Raw genomic sequence first — 10,415 nt, forward strand, 5'->3', positions numbered from 1 at the left:
CCTAAATATACTGATAATACTCCTAATTATAAGATAAAGGCAGTATTGCCAGGTAGAACCACACACATGTGCACACACATGAGCATGCACGCACACACACACATATATTGAGAAAGAGAGAGAGAGAACACAGAATTTAAGTAAAAGTGAATACTGGAAAATCTACATATTTTCATGAATATGAATTTTTTGAGTAGTTTTGATTCAATGAAATATCCATTTTATTGGAAGGGGGAAATATATTAGGGTTTTTGGCAGAAATAGGATATGGTGAGTCATGAATTCCTTGAAGACATTGAGAAGAATGGATTAGCTAAGGAGCCTGCATTCTTCAAACTGTAAGCTTTGTGAGAGGCCAGAAGACAGATGAAGTTCAGGGCAGTGGAGCAGAGGGAACTAACACGGAATTCTGTAGGCACCACTTCCTATGTCTCAATTCTAGCACACCGACTCATGACAATGATATTAAAATGGAGAGAAACCATGTACAAATGAATTAAATAGTCATTAGTGATAGAGTCGGCTGGGTGGTGATATGCAAAGGAGAAAAAGACAAAATCATGAAGATAGTCTTGGGTCACAGATAAAAGAGATTTTACCGGACAGGCAAGCATGTGAACTCATTGGTTCTACAGTGATTTGTTTCTCCAAATGTACTGTTCTCCAAATGTTTGTTTCTCTTGATGGTATTACGGTTAGTATTTTCATGAATTCAGATCTGGAAAATCTGGAGATTGGCAAATACCAGGATTGGGAGATGATAGGCCTCATTCTCCTGGTGTGGTAGATTTTAAGGATTAGGTTGGGGTTCTAGAAATTTTGACAGTTTGCTGTCTTCATGGTTGGCTTCATCTTTTACTGCTAAGGGGCTGAGACAGCAAGAAAGGAGTCAACAAATCTTTTATACAAAGAATGCAATTATAAATACTCAAATAATATTTATGTTGCTCATTGTTATCATTATTTTATAAACATTCTGAAGGTTCGAGCAATGTCACAATACAAGAAAACAAAATGAGCAGTAGAAATATTGGAATACTGGAGGAATTATTATTAATTATTGATATGATTGTACGATTGTATACCTACAAAAGTTAAGAACATTAGTTATAAAACTATTAATAAAGCTAAAAGAATTTCTTAAATTGCAGGAGCACAGAAACATGCACAGAATCAATGGCTTTCCCATTTGCTAGCTCTATCTGGCAAAAATTGAAATGAAAAAATAGGATCTCATTCATAATGACTACAGAAACTATAAAGTACATGGGAATATATTTAATAAAAATCTACATAAAGAGAAATATAGTGGAGTCATATCATATGCCTGTTTATAATATACAAATTGAATCAAACTTACTCTATGCCACACATGCTTTTTTTTTAATATGTATATTTTATGCAATAAAACTCCCAAATACAGGCCAAGTCCTTCCCTGGGTGTTCAACTTGAGAAACAGCAATCTGTTTCAATCCTGGAGGAAAAGCTGACTGTGTTGAATTTATTGTATGATATTACAACTGCATACTGTCCTTCAGGGGCAATTAAGAGGATTTTCAAGAATAATTTTGACCGTAAGCAATTATCACCTTGATGCTGGTTTTGGAAATCAATCCTTGTATAAGATGAATCTCCACTGTGGTATGTGAATTTTCTGAAGGACATAAAGCAAGACCTGTACATAAAGTTCCAGGATAAATGGAACTTGGGGTTATAATATTATTAAAAATTTGGTTTTCTAATATAAAATAAAATGTGAAGAGTCAAAAGAAGCATAAAATTTTCAAACTATGCTCTCTCACCTACTAATTCCTAGAGACATCCTAAGGCAGAATGCTTACAATGGCCAGACCTCTGCCTTTCCTTTATTGCCTTCATCCTGGCTAATTTAGTTACAGCATCTCCATTCTCTAGAAAACATGTCTGCCTCCAGACTTATAAACCATTAAGTTCCAGTGTAAATAAGACTGCAGGTGGTAAAGGTGAAACATGCTTGACTTCCTCTAACTAGGATGTGCATTTAGAATAGCAGAGGCTAAGTCTGAGTTCCAAGATGCTGGTAATGCTGGAGTGCTTTGGTATACATGCGATGGGAAATGTCATGCAGGTGTAAGAGCTCCCAAGGACTGGATAAAATTAGGGAACTCCTAGGAAGAAGTGTGAAGCAAGTTAAAGCACTCCTGAGTAGAGGTGCATGGGTGGCTCAGTTGGTTAAGTGTCTGACTTCTGCTCAGTTTATGACCTCCCATTTTGTGTGTTTGTGCCCGTCATTTGGCTCTGTACTGACAGCTCAGAGCTTGGAGCCTGCTTTGGATTTTGTGTCTCCCTCTCTCTCTGCCCCTCCCCTGCTCATGCTCTCTCTCACTCTCTCTCAAAAATAAATAAACATAAAAAATTATTTAATAAAAGCTCTCCTGAAACAATACTCCACCACTCTACCCGCTTTCGTGGGGGAGAGGACTGTTAACTGACTTCCTCTGTCGTCTTCCATCGAGAAAACCAAAGCCCCTAGAATTTGTCAACCAACTGAGTGTTACACATATACCCGGGAAGGTACCCTAGTCAGGGAAAGTGCATCCTGGCTAGATAAGAAACAATGTAATGCCAATGATGGTATTTCTCAGCTGAATATATATATGTAATGCAATTACAACCAGAATCTCAACTATCTTTTCTGTTTGCTTGTCTCTGGACCTGGACAAGCTGGTTCTAAATATTTGCCAGTTGTCAAGAGAATTTTAAAAAAGAAGTAGTGGGAGGCATTTACTCCATCAGCTATAAATAAATGCTAAAAATATTGCAATAAGGATTCTATGGTACTGGGATAGGGATTGTAAATAAATTGTGAAACATAATAGTAAATATCTAATTGCGACCATTCAGCAACAAATCCTTTATTAGGCACATGTTATGTACCAGTTGCTATGCTAAGTCACTGGTTCAAAAGCTGTGGATGATATACAGTCACTGCCCTCATTTTAGACTGAATATTTACAAAGTATGAGCAACGTCATGGACAAAGAATCAAAAGTGCTATGAGACAGAGAACAGAGAGATGAATCCTAGTGTGGGATCCAAGAGAAGCCTCCCAAGACTATGATATTTTGACTGTCTTGAAGGATCCCTGAAGTGAAGCCAGGTTAAGGAGCAGAGTGGCAGAATACATGGCTCTGTGGGGACACCACCCCATATAGGCAGTCTGGTACATTTAATGTAGAGAAAGCTTGTGGGTGGGAAATGGGCTCCCAAAATGAATTTATTTAGGAGTCTAGGAGAGGTGTAGAGAACCAATTTCACCCTAAGGAAAGTGGAAAACCCTTGAAAGTTTCATATAAGTTTCCTTGTCTTTCAGCTGACATGGATGTATAAATTTCAAGTGCAGTGTTGATTGGTAAGTGATATCTTTGTGTATTTGATACAGAATAATGTTTTAATGGAAGTATCAATAATTTTGTTTATCAAGTAAAAAAGTATATTATTAAATATTCCTTTTTTGATCTATTTTTTTCTTTTTCTGAGCTTACTATCTCCTCTGTTCTGTCATCAACTTTCAAATGGTAGATGTTTCTTATCAATTTCCTCCCAGTGTCTATGTGTGTGTTGTTATTACTTCCTTATTTTCTTCAGTGATTTTAAAGGACTAACCACATTGCTCTGTTCCATTTATTCCCTCAAATCATTTTTTTTTAATGTTTATTTATTTTTGAGAGACAGAGACAGAGTGTGGATGGGGGAGGGTCAGAGAGAGAGGGAGACACAGAATCTGAAGCAGGTTCCAGGCTCTGAGCTGTCAGCCCAGAGCCCGACGTGGGGCTCGAACCCATGAACCATGAGATCATGACCTGAGCTGATGCTCAACAGACTGCACCACCCAGGTGCCTTCTCTCAAATAGTTTTGATGCATGGCCAGGACCAGAATGAGGTGAGTGAGAGACACTGAATGCAAAATTTGAGTATGCCAAAGACTCAATAATCAAGATTTAAAAATATGTTCATACAATAAATAAAAAATCAAAATTAATGCAAAAATTCTGCTATGAACCATATATCAGAATTTGAAATAAACAAGAGTCCAACCCCACACTGTACACCTTGCCTCTCACTGGCCACCCCCCAGCCCTAGCCCTGCTTCCAATAAAACTTTATTTATAAAAACAGTCAGCTAGCCCTTAGGCTATAGTTTGCTGGTGTGATTTTAGTTTTCTAGCAAATGGATTAGAATTTAACTCTGTCTTTGAACAACCAGAATTTAATGGCATGTATGACACTGTCCTTCCCTTCATGAATAAAAGAACATTAATATACTTCTATTTACCTTCTACCTGCCCTCCTCCTAATTGGTTTGATAACCAGAATTTTAGTTTCAGTAAACTTTTGACTTCGCACCTTTTACTTTAAAGTTTTCGTCTAAATAGTAGCATTAAACTTCACAACTCCGCTAATTACCATTGTTTAGACTTCGTTACACATTTTAATGGTTATATTGCTCATCATTGTATCTTTACTTTCCCTCTCTTGAGCTCTGTATTCAGAGTCTTTTTTGTCTTTATTGTTATTGGAGTGATCGACAAAATGATTTTCCCTGGGACTTAAAAGTGTTTTTTCCCCCCAGAAAATGTACATAGGTGGTACATTTTCAGTCTTTGTCCACAAATGTCATACTTTCCCCTCTTGTCTGAATAAACAGTCTATTCGAGTCAGAATTCTAAGTAAAAATTCCTGTTTTCTTAGAACTCATAAACATTTCTCCATCTTCTAGTATTTAGTCCAAAGCTCTTCTGGTTCACTTGTCATTTATCCTTGGCATTTGGAAATGTCATTATGATATGACTGAAGTGTGGTTTCAATATTCCTGCCCAGGACCTTTTAGATCTGATGACTCAAGTCTTCTGACATGCTACTTTTTATTTTTGGGCTTTGTTTCCCCTCTACGCATTTAGACTGAGCCCTCTGGAACTCCAACTACATGGACTGTATGGGTTCCAATGTGTGCTTGGAGATGCCACCCCTAATGTGAGATTCCCACGGCCACACCTCCGCTTTCTGGCCCAGAGCTGCCCTGGCTATTCACGATTGCTCAGCTGACCTGGGTTGAACCAATTAATATCCTTCCACAGGATTTTTCTTCTTAACTGGAACTAAGGGGAATAAGTTCTCCTGAGTAGAAGAGAACTGTAAAGTCCTTGGCTTATAACTAAGCCAAGTGAGAAAGAATGAAATTGCAGGAAGAAAGGAAAAGAGATGGGGATATTTGAAAACTTGGTTCTTGATGCTTCACTTTTAAGTCAAAGAGAGTGACAAGGAGAGTATTGTTCATTTTAAATGACCAAATTGGCACAAAAGTGGAGGGACCAAGAGAAAGGAAACAGGGAAACCAGTTAACCGAATATCTTAATAGTTCCCAGGAGAGGTGATGAGAGCCCCTTTTGAGACTTTATAGGGATGAGTTGAAAACACAATTATGAGGTAGATTGTTAGCCTGGTCATAAATGGGTATGAGAGTAGGGAGAGAGAGGAGACTAGAATATGCCTAACTTTTCTTGTTGTGTGCCTGATAGACACAAACATGGATAATCAACACCATGTGTAATAATGAAGTTGAGAGAAGGAAGTCAGACACAAAGCAGCACTCACTTGGGCACCTGGGTGGCTCAGAGATTTCAGCTCAGGTCATGATCTCACAGTTGTAAGATAGAGCCCCACGTTGGGCTCTGAGCTAGACATGGAGCCTTCTTGAGATTCCCTCTCTCCCTCTCCTACTGCCCCTCCCCAACGTGCATGCTTGTACACGCCCTCTCTCAAAACAAAAATAATAAACAAACAGACAAAACCAAAGAAGCACTCACTGTTTATATTAGTACTGCGCTATGCAGAACCAATCTATGGTGTCTGAAATCAGTTTGGTAGATGGGGGTATGGCAATTGTAATGGGCCACGAAGTGGCTTCCGAGGGTGCTGACGGTGCTCTGTTTCTTGATCTAAGGGCTGGTTACACATGAGTATTCACTTTATGAAACAACACATTGAACAGTACGCATACGATATGGACATGTTTCTATATGAATTGGATACTACCACAAAAATGATAAAGGCAAGGATGAGAATCATTAGGGGTGAAGAGAATGATTCCTGTTTAGCGTATTCTGAATTTGAGGTGTCCGTAGGACAGTGGTTCTTCCAAAGTGTGGTCCCCAAAGGAATGGCAACATTACTTAGGAATTTCTAGGAAAGCATACCTTTGGACTCCATAAGACATGTACTGAGCCAAACATCCTTGGGGCAGAGCCCAGCAATCTGTTTGCACAAGCTTCCAGGTAATTCCAACATACGCTAACATTTGAGAAAGAGTGCTATAGGGTATCTGGATGGATCTATTAGGCAGATATCTAAGTATGAATCTGAAGTTAATTAGAAAATGGTTTGGGCTAAAGGTATAGTTTTGTGATCACATCATTTAATTGAAATGATCCTTAAAGCCATGAGAATAGATGAGCTCCCTCAGGGACATGACATACAGCAAAAAGAAGGAGGGGCTGAAAAAACACCCACGGGAAACCGCAGCATTTCAGGGGTAGGTAGGAAAATGAGATACTGCTTGAAATGACAGCATATACACACAAATATTATTCAGCTTTAAAATATGTTGGAGATGAACGTTCATGTGGAAAGATTTTTGTGATGTGTTTTGAGTTAAAGAAAACAGACAATAAAAGGGTACAAAACTTATGATACCATAGGCATGCATTGATTATCTCTTAAGTGTGCAATTAAAACTATATTTTTATTTTCTTCATTTTGCTGATCTGTTCTTTCTAGTTTTTCCTAATGTGAAGATAGCTTGCATTTTATAACTAATGAAACAAAACCCAATAAAATTGTTTTTAAAAGATGAAGGATGGAACATGGAACTATATAAACACAGACATGAAGAAAATGCAGTTTTGAGATTTGAAGAGTCTATGTTAAGATGAAAAGCACAATTGCAAAATTTTAAACTGTAATGCAGACACAGAATTGGGTACTTCAGAAAATTGAATTAGCACATTTGAAGATGAGTTCAGTAAAGTCTCTCAGAATGTGGAGGAAAAGAATAAGGAGTGGGACATAATGGGAGTAAGACAGGATAGAGAAGACAGACCCAAGAGATTATTGTGCCTGTAATCCAGAGGCCAGCCCTGCCTCCACTGTGGCTTCTCCTGAACTCCCCCTGCCCCCGCCCCCACATCACTAGCGTGACCCACTAACCCTCTAAACCAGAGCAGGTCACCCCCTCTTAAATCCCTTCAGAGGCTTTCTATTGCATTTCAGATAAAATACAATATCCTCTCCTGGCAGCGGGACTCTCCATCCTCCTCTCCAGCCACCTTCTGTCTTCATACTCCCTCAGCTCCACCCACACTGGCCTTTCTGCACCTTCCGGGCCAAGCTGTTTTCTATGCCAAGGCCTTTGGGGATGCTGTGGCCTCCACTAGATATATTCTCATTTCTCTTCATCCTTCGGGTCACAGCTTGGATTAAACTTCCTCAGTATAGTGTCCTCCCCATGGTATACTCTCCCGTCCTCCTATGCAGTGTAACACATAGTTAGAATTTATTCATGCATCTTCCATGATGGGATAAGCTTAGTGAGACCAGCGTCCACATCTAGCGTATTCACCTCTGTTATGCTGCATATAACACAGTCCTTAGCACACAGTAGATGCTCAATAAATATTTAATTAATGATTGCCGCAGATGTTCTCCTATTGGTGTGTTTTCGTGGTCATTTTAAAGAGCAGTTTGAAAATAAATGGCCCCGCATCTACACTTATTTCACCAATTTTTCACAGACCCTGCCAGAAGTGGGTGCTTAATTGCAGCTCCCCCTCTTACATAAACTAATTTCTAGAAGTAAGCTAACCAAATCTTAAAAGATGCGTTGTCCATTTCGAGTTTCCACGTGAGGTATCCAGATGGCCTTGGAAGCATGAAAACGGCTTCAAAACCTGCCTTGCATAATCTCAGTGAGTAGTTTATGCATTGATAGACTCCGATTCAATCAACAGTAGGGGCCATCTTTTAATTATGCTGGGTTCATTCTGTCATCTAAAACACTGCTGCACAAATTGTAGGTGTCTTATAAACGCTTATTGATTTAATTATCAGTTAATAGATGTGTTTTCTTGCAGAATGGTAGCTTAGTATTTCTTAATTTTTCACAATCATTTCCTCTTGCTGCATGGACCTTTCTTTCCCACCAAACTGATGAACTCTTGAAATAGGAGGAGCTCTCTGCTAAAAACAGTCATTCAAATCATGATGTTTCCAAATGCCTCTAGCCATGTTGTGGGTATAGTCTCTTTTTTTTTCTCATAATATTTGTATCAGTTATCTACTGCTGCATACCAAATTACCCCCATATTGAGCAGCTTAAAACAACAAACTTCTACTATATCATAGCTTCTGTAGTTAAGGAAGTGCTCAACTAGTCCTCTGGCTCAGAGTTTCTCATGAGGCTGTAAGCACCTTGAAATTTGACTCAAACGATCTTCTTCCAAGGTCATTCACTGGCTACCAGCAGGCCTTGGTTCCTCCCAAGATGTTGGCTAGAAGCCTCAGGCCCCTACCATTGGGCTGTTCCATAGGGCAGCTCCTGACATGACAGTTGGCTTTTCCCAGAGGGACGGCAGGAGAGAGAAGAAAGAGAAACGATGGGAGGGTGCCAGAGAGAGAAATGAGAGATAATGTGTGAAAAGCCCAATTCTTTGTGCTATCTAATCTCAGAAGTGATATTCCGTCACTTTTGCCCGATTCTAGTTATTAGATGTGAATCAGAAGGTCCAGCCCACATTCAAGGAGAGGGAATTATACAAGGATGTGAATATTAGGAAGTGGGATAGCTGGAGCTACCTCAGGGATTGCCCAGCACAGTATTTTCCTTTATTATTTAATACTTTAAGATCTTGTTTTATTTTCTTACAGAGAATTGCAAGCATATAGAAAAGTATAATAAAGAACCATGTATGCAGCACCTAACTTTAACAATTGTTAACATTTTGCTAGACTTGCCTCATGAATTTTCTTATCTCTATATAATTATTTTTAGTTATAGATATGACATTTCACCCATAACTTAATACACATCTATAAAAAAGGATTCCATGTTTCTACACAATCACAAAACCATTGGTACATCTGAAAAAGTTAGCAATAATTCCCTGGTATGATGTAATACCCAGTCTATTTTCAAAATTTCAAAATTATCCCCCAAATGTCTTTTACAACTGGTTTGTTGAAGCCAGACTTTTGGGACTGTCAAGTCTCTTTTAACTGAGAAGATCCTTGGTCCATAGCTCTGTATTAACTTGTTTTTCCATGTAAAATTATTGTTATTTGTCTGCAACTCAACAAGAAATACAGTTTGAAAGAATTCAAATAGAAAATAATTCAGTGATTCCTAGGGATGTTACTTAAATGATAGATTTTCGGGGTGCTTGGATGGCTCACTCAGTTAAGTGACCCACTCTTGGTTTCAGCTCATATCTTGATCGGGGTTCGTGAGTTCAAGCCCTCAGTCAGGTTCCACAGCTGGCGGCACAGTGCCTGCTTGGGATTCTGTCTCCCTCTCACTCTGCCCCTCCCCTGCTCGCATTGACTCTCTCTCAAAAATAAATAAATAAACTTAAAAAAATAAATGATAGATTTTAATACAATTCTTAACTTTTATATGAGATTTAGATATTCCTGGTCTCAAACACTTTCAGAGTAGCAGGGGACAGGTTTCACCCCAGCTGATGCAGACCTTTAAGAATGTAACACGAGAGAAAGCCGCAAAGCAAACCATCTCCATATACAAAAGTGGCATCACTGGAGGGGAGGAGGGAAGGTGTAAGGCAAAAGACACGCTTATGCTTATCAAAAATGAACATAATAATTTCTTCTAACTGAGATGAGTGGGAAGAAGTGCAATTTTAAGGGGCAGGTGTGCTGGGAATCCAATCTCTAAGGATTCTTTGTTTAACAAATATCTAACTTTTAAGTCTAATAGAGTAACTCCTCTTCTGAAAGATAAAAAAGACCTTAGGTAATAGTACCAATTATCCTTTAAATTTTATGCTGTTGTTTTAGCTTGTCCTATATTTTAGTCACATAAAGTAGAATAATTATTATTTTATAAATTTTTAAATATTACACATTCTAAAATTATTATTAGACTTTACAATAATCTATTAAAATAGAAGACATGTGTGATCATCTCAATAAAAGGGAAAAAAAACAATAACATCATTAACATTCAATACCTTTTTATTATTAGAAATCCGCAGCAGGAGCACCAGGGCAGCTCATTTGGTTAAGCGTTCAACTCTTGATTTTGGCTCTGGTCGTGTTCTCACAGTAAGTGAGATGGAGCCATGTTCGACTCTGCACTGACAGC

The sequence above is a fragment of the Panthera uncia genome, chromosome A2, assembly GCF_023721935.1.
Source record: "Panthera uncia isolate 11264 chromosome A2, Puncia_PCG_1.0, whole genome shotgun sequence".
NCBI classification, from domain to species: domain Eukaryota; kingdom Metazoa; phylum Chordata; class Mammalia; order Carnivora; family Felidae; genus Panthera; species Panthera uncia.